Raw genomic sequence first — 6,000 nt, forward strand, 5'->3', positions numbered from 1 at the left:
CTATTTCATAACCTGCTTTTTTACCACATGAAATATTGAGTGTTATGCCATATAAACAGGCACACATCTATGGTTACAGATAGTTTGATGCAAAGCCTTTATTACATGGCTGGACCACAATTTTACCAACACCTTGTTATTGGTAGGTTCATCTGTTTCTTTTTTTTTTTAAGGTTATTTATTTATTTTGAGAGAGAGAGTGAGTGAATGAATGCACGAGCAGGGGAGGGGGGCAGAGAGAGGGAGGAAGAGAGACAATCCTGAGCAGGCTCTGCACTGTCGGCAGGGAGCCGGATGAGGGACTCGATCCCACAAACCATGAGATCATGACCTGAGCCGAAGTCAAGATTTGGACACTTAACCGAATGAGCCACCCAGGCACCCTGGGAAGCTCACCTGTTTCTAAAATTTTAAATTTATAAACGGTGCTGCAGTGAACATCACTTTGCACGTGCCTCCTATCTTTCTTGAGGTGGAAGAATTGCTCAATACCTTTTCATAGCTAAGGCCCTAAACAGAAATATAGAGAATATTGATAAGAAAGTAGACACTTTGGCACCGAATGTTCAACGAAGAATTTTTCCTTGGCAGCAAGCTCTGTCACTGAGCATTCTATGTTAAAGGCTGTGAAGGGTCTGAAATTTCACTATTTTTGCAAGATAACAAGTAAGCCTGCTATAGTTTCATGGAGGCTGGCAGAAGATAGGAGACTCCTGGATCAGAAACAAAGAATAGTTTATTACTCACAGCAAAGACAGTAGTCTAAGTATTAGCATTTATGCCAGTTTTCTGAATCCCAGTTCCAACCATGCCATATGAAGAGGGTCAGATTCATAAGATGTTTAGAAATGTGAGAGACCCACAGACCCAGGGTGAATTATCTCCCAATATTCTGTCTGCTAATAGGAAAATTGCTAGCATTTTGGTTCAAAGTGTGAAATTAGCCATTATAGGTATATGTTATGGACTGAATGTTTGGGGCCCTCCAAAATTCATAGTTGAAACCCTAACCCCTAATGTGATGGTATTAGAAGGTGTGGCCTTTGAGAGGTGATTAGGTCATGAGGATGAAGCTCTCATGAATGAGATTAGTGGCCTTATAATAGAGACCTCAGAGGGTTCTCCTGCACCGTGAGAACACAGTCATCTATGAACCAGGAAGTAGGCCCTCACTAGATCAAGTCTGCCAGAGCCTTGATCATGGACTTCCCAGCCGACAGAACTATAAGAAATAAGTGTTTTAAGCCACCTAGTCTATGGAATTTTTATTACAGAAGCCCGAATGGAGATTATACATGTGTATGGTTCTGAGATACAGGATAATGGGAGCTGACAATTAGAGGTACTAAATAGGTAACTTTATCCGAAGCAGATACCTAAAATCCTCCCCCCAGCTCATCCAAGCCAGTCCCCTGCTTTCACCTAGAGTATCTTTTCTATTATTCTCTTGCTGGTGCCAGTTTATGAGATGCCATGCCAGGTCATGCTTCTGGAATAATAATAGAATATCAGATCTATGGTATCAGTGCTGAGATCATTCTTAAGCTTGGCCCAGCAATGAAGTATCTGGAATTCATGGTGCTTTTTGGGACATCATGCAACATATTATTTGTAATATACCGAGTCTAATAAATCAGATATCGCAAAGTAGTAAAATATACACCCATGGCTTAAGAGAAATTTATGGAATAAAGCTTTTAAATTGAGAAAATAGCATACATTAACTAAATCTTATGTGACCAGGAAATCATTGTTTGATTTTAGTAGTGGAATGCCACTATATACTCAAGGAATATTGATTGTTCATAGGCCCTTAGTTTGAGAAATTTGATTCCTGGGATCACCTAAGGTGAATCACTTCTTTCCAGGCTCTAGTGTCCTCACGTATATCAGGATGCAGCCAGGATTAGGACCCAGGTTCTGAAACTCGAGGTGATGTATTATTAGTACATCACCACCCTGCCTGACCTGAGAAGATGCCCCTACCTCTCTTCATCCCTCTTCCTGATAGGAAGTTTCTTTCAAGGTCTCAATCTTAGCAAATATTTTCCTGCTTGTTCCTCTAGTAGTATAGGGTGAATCTTCCTTACATAGAACCACAAGATTAAACAAAAACCAACCAAACAAAAAAACCAAGACAGACTTTTTTGTGTGTGATTTTTTTTTCTCTTTAAAGATGTAGACTCACAGCATATGAATATTTGCACGACTTTCCTCCCCCAGTGCCCCCTACTCCCTTTCTCCATAATCTTCCCTTCCTTCTCTCTTTTGATGGCACGTCTTTTGACAAGAAGTAGTCTTAATTTTTTTTTTTGAAAACCCATCTTTCTTTTGTGGTTTTATTCCCTTTTAAGGTTTCTTTATGACTTCTGTCTCTGTGAGATGAAGATTTATTTCAACCCTTTCGATTCCTTGGATTTGGTCCCATATTTGTTCTTCAGATGGCCAATAATGAACTTTTTACTTATAAACTAAGTAGCCTCTTCATGCCAACACTTTCATCTTTCTTTAAAGTTTATTTATTTATTTTGAGAGAGTCAGGGACAGTGTAAGTGGGGGAGGGCCAGAGAGAGAGGGAGAGAGAATCCCAAACAGGCTCTGCACCCTGACATGGGGCTCAAACTCACAAGCTGTGAGATCATGACCTGAGCTGAAACCAAGAGCTGGATGATTAACCAACTGAACCACCCAGGCGCCCCTCCAATTTTTTCATCTTTATTGCTGACTATACATTTGGCAATAAATGCTGTTGGAAGTTGTATTTATTTTAGTTTAGTTTAATTTTTTAATGTTTACTTTTGAGAGAGAGAGAAAGAGAGAGAAAGAGATAGAGAGACTGAGTGCGAGGGGGGGAAGGCAGAGAAAGAGGGAGACACAGAATTCGAAGCAGTCTTCAGGCTTTGAGCTGTCAGCACAGAGCCCGATTCAGGGCTCGAACCCATGAACCATGAGATCCTGACCTGAGGCAAACTCGGCTGCTTACCCAACGGAGCCACTCAGGCACCCGGGAAATTTTAAAATATGGCCCCAAGTTCTTTGACACTTCTGTCATTGAGAGATGGGGTCCGTGTCCATTTCTCCCCAGTCTGGGCACACTGTGCCTGCTCTGACAGTAATGTATACTGGAAGTGCAGCTATGTGGTTTCCAAGACTATGTCATGAAAAGCTTTAGGCTGTGGGGAATACTTGTTTTTGGAGTCATGGGGTGCTACGGAAAGAGTACAGTCCTGAGGTTGTCATGCTAGAGAGGCCACAACCAGCTTTTCTAGAACAATCCCAGCCTAACCTGCCTTCCTCCCACTATTCCAGCCCAAGCTCCAGTCATAGAAGTGAAGAAGCTCTTTTAGAATGAATCCTCCAAATCCAGCTATTCTAACCTCCAGCTGTTGAGTCTTACCTTGTCTTATGAGTCATCTCAGCTAAGGCTCAGACACTGTGGACTAGAGAAGGGCCAACCCTTATGGTGCCATTTCCAAACTTCTGATCCAGAACATTCTGAGCATAAAAAAAGTAGTGTTGTATTATACCACTAATTTGGATTAGTTTGTTACACAAAAATAGATAATTATAATGTTCTAATCTAATTATAATGTTCCTCTAGTAGTATAGAATGAAATCTTAGTTTAGTTTAATAGAACCGCAAAATAAAACAAAAACCAACAAACAAAAAGCCAGAACAGACTTTTTGTGTGTGATTTTTTTTTTTCTCCTTAAAGACGTAGACTCATAGCCTATCAATACTTGCATGACTTTCCTCCCCCTGGAAGTGAGGTGCCACTGTAACAAAAACTTAAAAACAAGTAACATTGGTTTGGAATTCCACGGTAGGTGGAAGCTGGAAGAGCCTTGCAGGAATGGTTAACAGAAGCTTGACAGACCTTGAGGAGGCTGTTGCAAGAGCTGGAAGGGAAATGAGGACAATGTTTGGAAGCTAGAGGAAAGGGGAGGCTTGTTTTGTAATGGTTGAAAGTTGGTCATCACTGAGACCTGGGGTAATGTAGAGATCAAGAATATACTTGACATACACCTAGGGAGAATTCCAGGCAGAGTGTTGGAATCACCACTTGGCTTTCTTGTTACAGCTCTGATCAAATATGTGTGGAGACAGATGAATCGAAGAATAACCATTCAGATTTTGAATGGAATTTGGAGCAAGCATAAAAGCTCCTGGACAGTCTTTCCACCCAGGAGAATGTTCTCAAACTAACAAAGAACCCCAGGGGAAAAATTAAATCCAGGGCGCAGTCAGGAAAATGTGGTCTTGGGGTAAAGATGAAGCTGAGAATCTCAACCCCCCCAACCCACACACATTTTTTTTCCTGGAAATACTTCAGAATGGTTTAAAATGATGCCTCATAGACATTTTGAAATAGACAAAAATCTCCTAAGGATATTAATGATACACTTCACAGGCCCTAAGAATCTTAGTGGTTCTGTCTCACAGTGGCCTCATAGGGAGCCCAGGAAATAGGAAGGTTTATCTGGAACAGATATTTAGATACAGCTTCTGTCTAATGAAGTAGATTTTAAATTGATCATAAGAGACTCACCAAGTTTTTAAAGGATCTGATTGAAAGGGAAAGAGAAAACACAAAATGAAAAGAGTCCTTTGGACCACTTCCCCTCCCCCTCCCCCAAAGTTTATGGCAGGAGGCAGGTGAGAAACTACTCAGCTACAGAGAAGGGTGGCTTTAATGGATGAGAAAGATGGCTCAGAGGGAGCCATGAGCTTGGGAAGATCACTCCCCAAGAGGAGAATTGAGCCTTAGAAAGGGAACTGGCAATACATGCTCAGATGGATTGTAGAATTGCCAAAAACCAGTGACTGTTGTGTGCCTCTAGTTGTCTCCCTCTTTGAACAAGAGTGTCTATATTCGTTATCTCATGCCTGTTCCACCATTATGGTGTGTTGGGGGGCAAGAGTGCAGATAAACAATTGATAGAATTTCAGATCAAGAGAAACTGTAGCCAAGGCACTGAACTTGAAGAACCTCATTTGCATGTGGCCCTGATTTAGAAGATGATACTCTGAACCTTGAACCTGAGCCTGATGCTGTGATACGATGAAACTCTTAGGGGCCTTGGAAGGGTGCAAGTATGTTCCCAAGAATATATGTGATTTGTGGTTGGAGTAAGTACTGCATTGATTTTTAAAACATGGCTGCATATTCTTTGTAATTTCTCCCATCAAGAGGTGATATCTTTGTCCCCTCCTCTGACTTGCAATGGGCTTGTGACAACTTTGAAAAATAGAGTATAGTGGAAGTGATGGCTTCAGAGACCAGATCATAAACATCCATGCAATTTCCTCCTTGTGCTGCTGGGAACATTTGCTCTTGGGGCCTTCAGCTTCCATGTAAAACTTCCAACTGCCCTGGGATATCTGGCCATGCTGGGAAGGCTCCATGTAGGTGCTCTTGGTCCTTCTACCATCCCAGCCTAGGTTCCAGACATGTGATTGAAAAAGCCAACATGGAGGGGATTCCTACTGTTCCGACTGTTCTAGCCTTACCTGTTCCAGACTCCTCTGGCTAGTGGAGTCATCCATGGTGAAAGCCCAAATATCATGGACCTGAGAGGAGTTTGCCCTCTGAGTCCTTTTCAGATTCTGGACTCATCAGATCTGTGAGCATTGTACAGTTGTTATTATTATTGTATGTCAATTGGTGTGGTTTATTATGTAGCAACAGATAACTGGAAAATGCTGTATCATTTAATTTCCTGCTCCTCATTTCCAAAACATGTCAGATGGTATAAGTACCCAAGAGTTTTACCTGGGGAGAAGTCTGGACCAAAGGGATTCCTTGTAGAAGTTATGACATAGCCCTTTGCTTAGCATATGGATGGATTGAAAGACTTGGCCATCTAGAGTTATTTGCCAAGTACCAAAGCAGAGTGGAGTCTCTCTGTTGTGGGGAAAGAACCGGAATGGCCCAATGCTGTCTTCCACTCCAGATTTAGTAGGATGCTGAGGAAGAGGAGTATGGGTCTTTGGGTGAA

This window comes from Neofelis nebulosa, chromosome 13 (assembly GCF_028018385.1).
Source record: "Neofelis nebulosa isolate mNeoNeb1 chromosome 13, mNeoNeb1.pri, whole genome shotgun sequence".
NCBI lineage: Eukaryota > Metazoa > Chordata > Mammalia > Carnivora > Felidae > Neofelis > Neofelis nebulosa.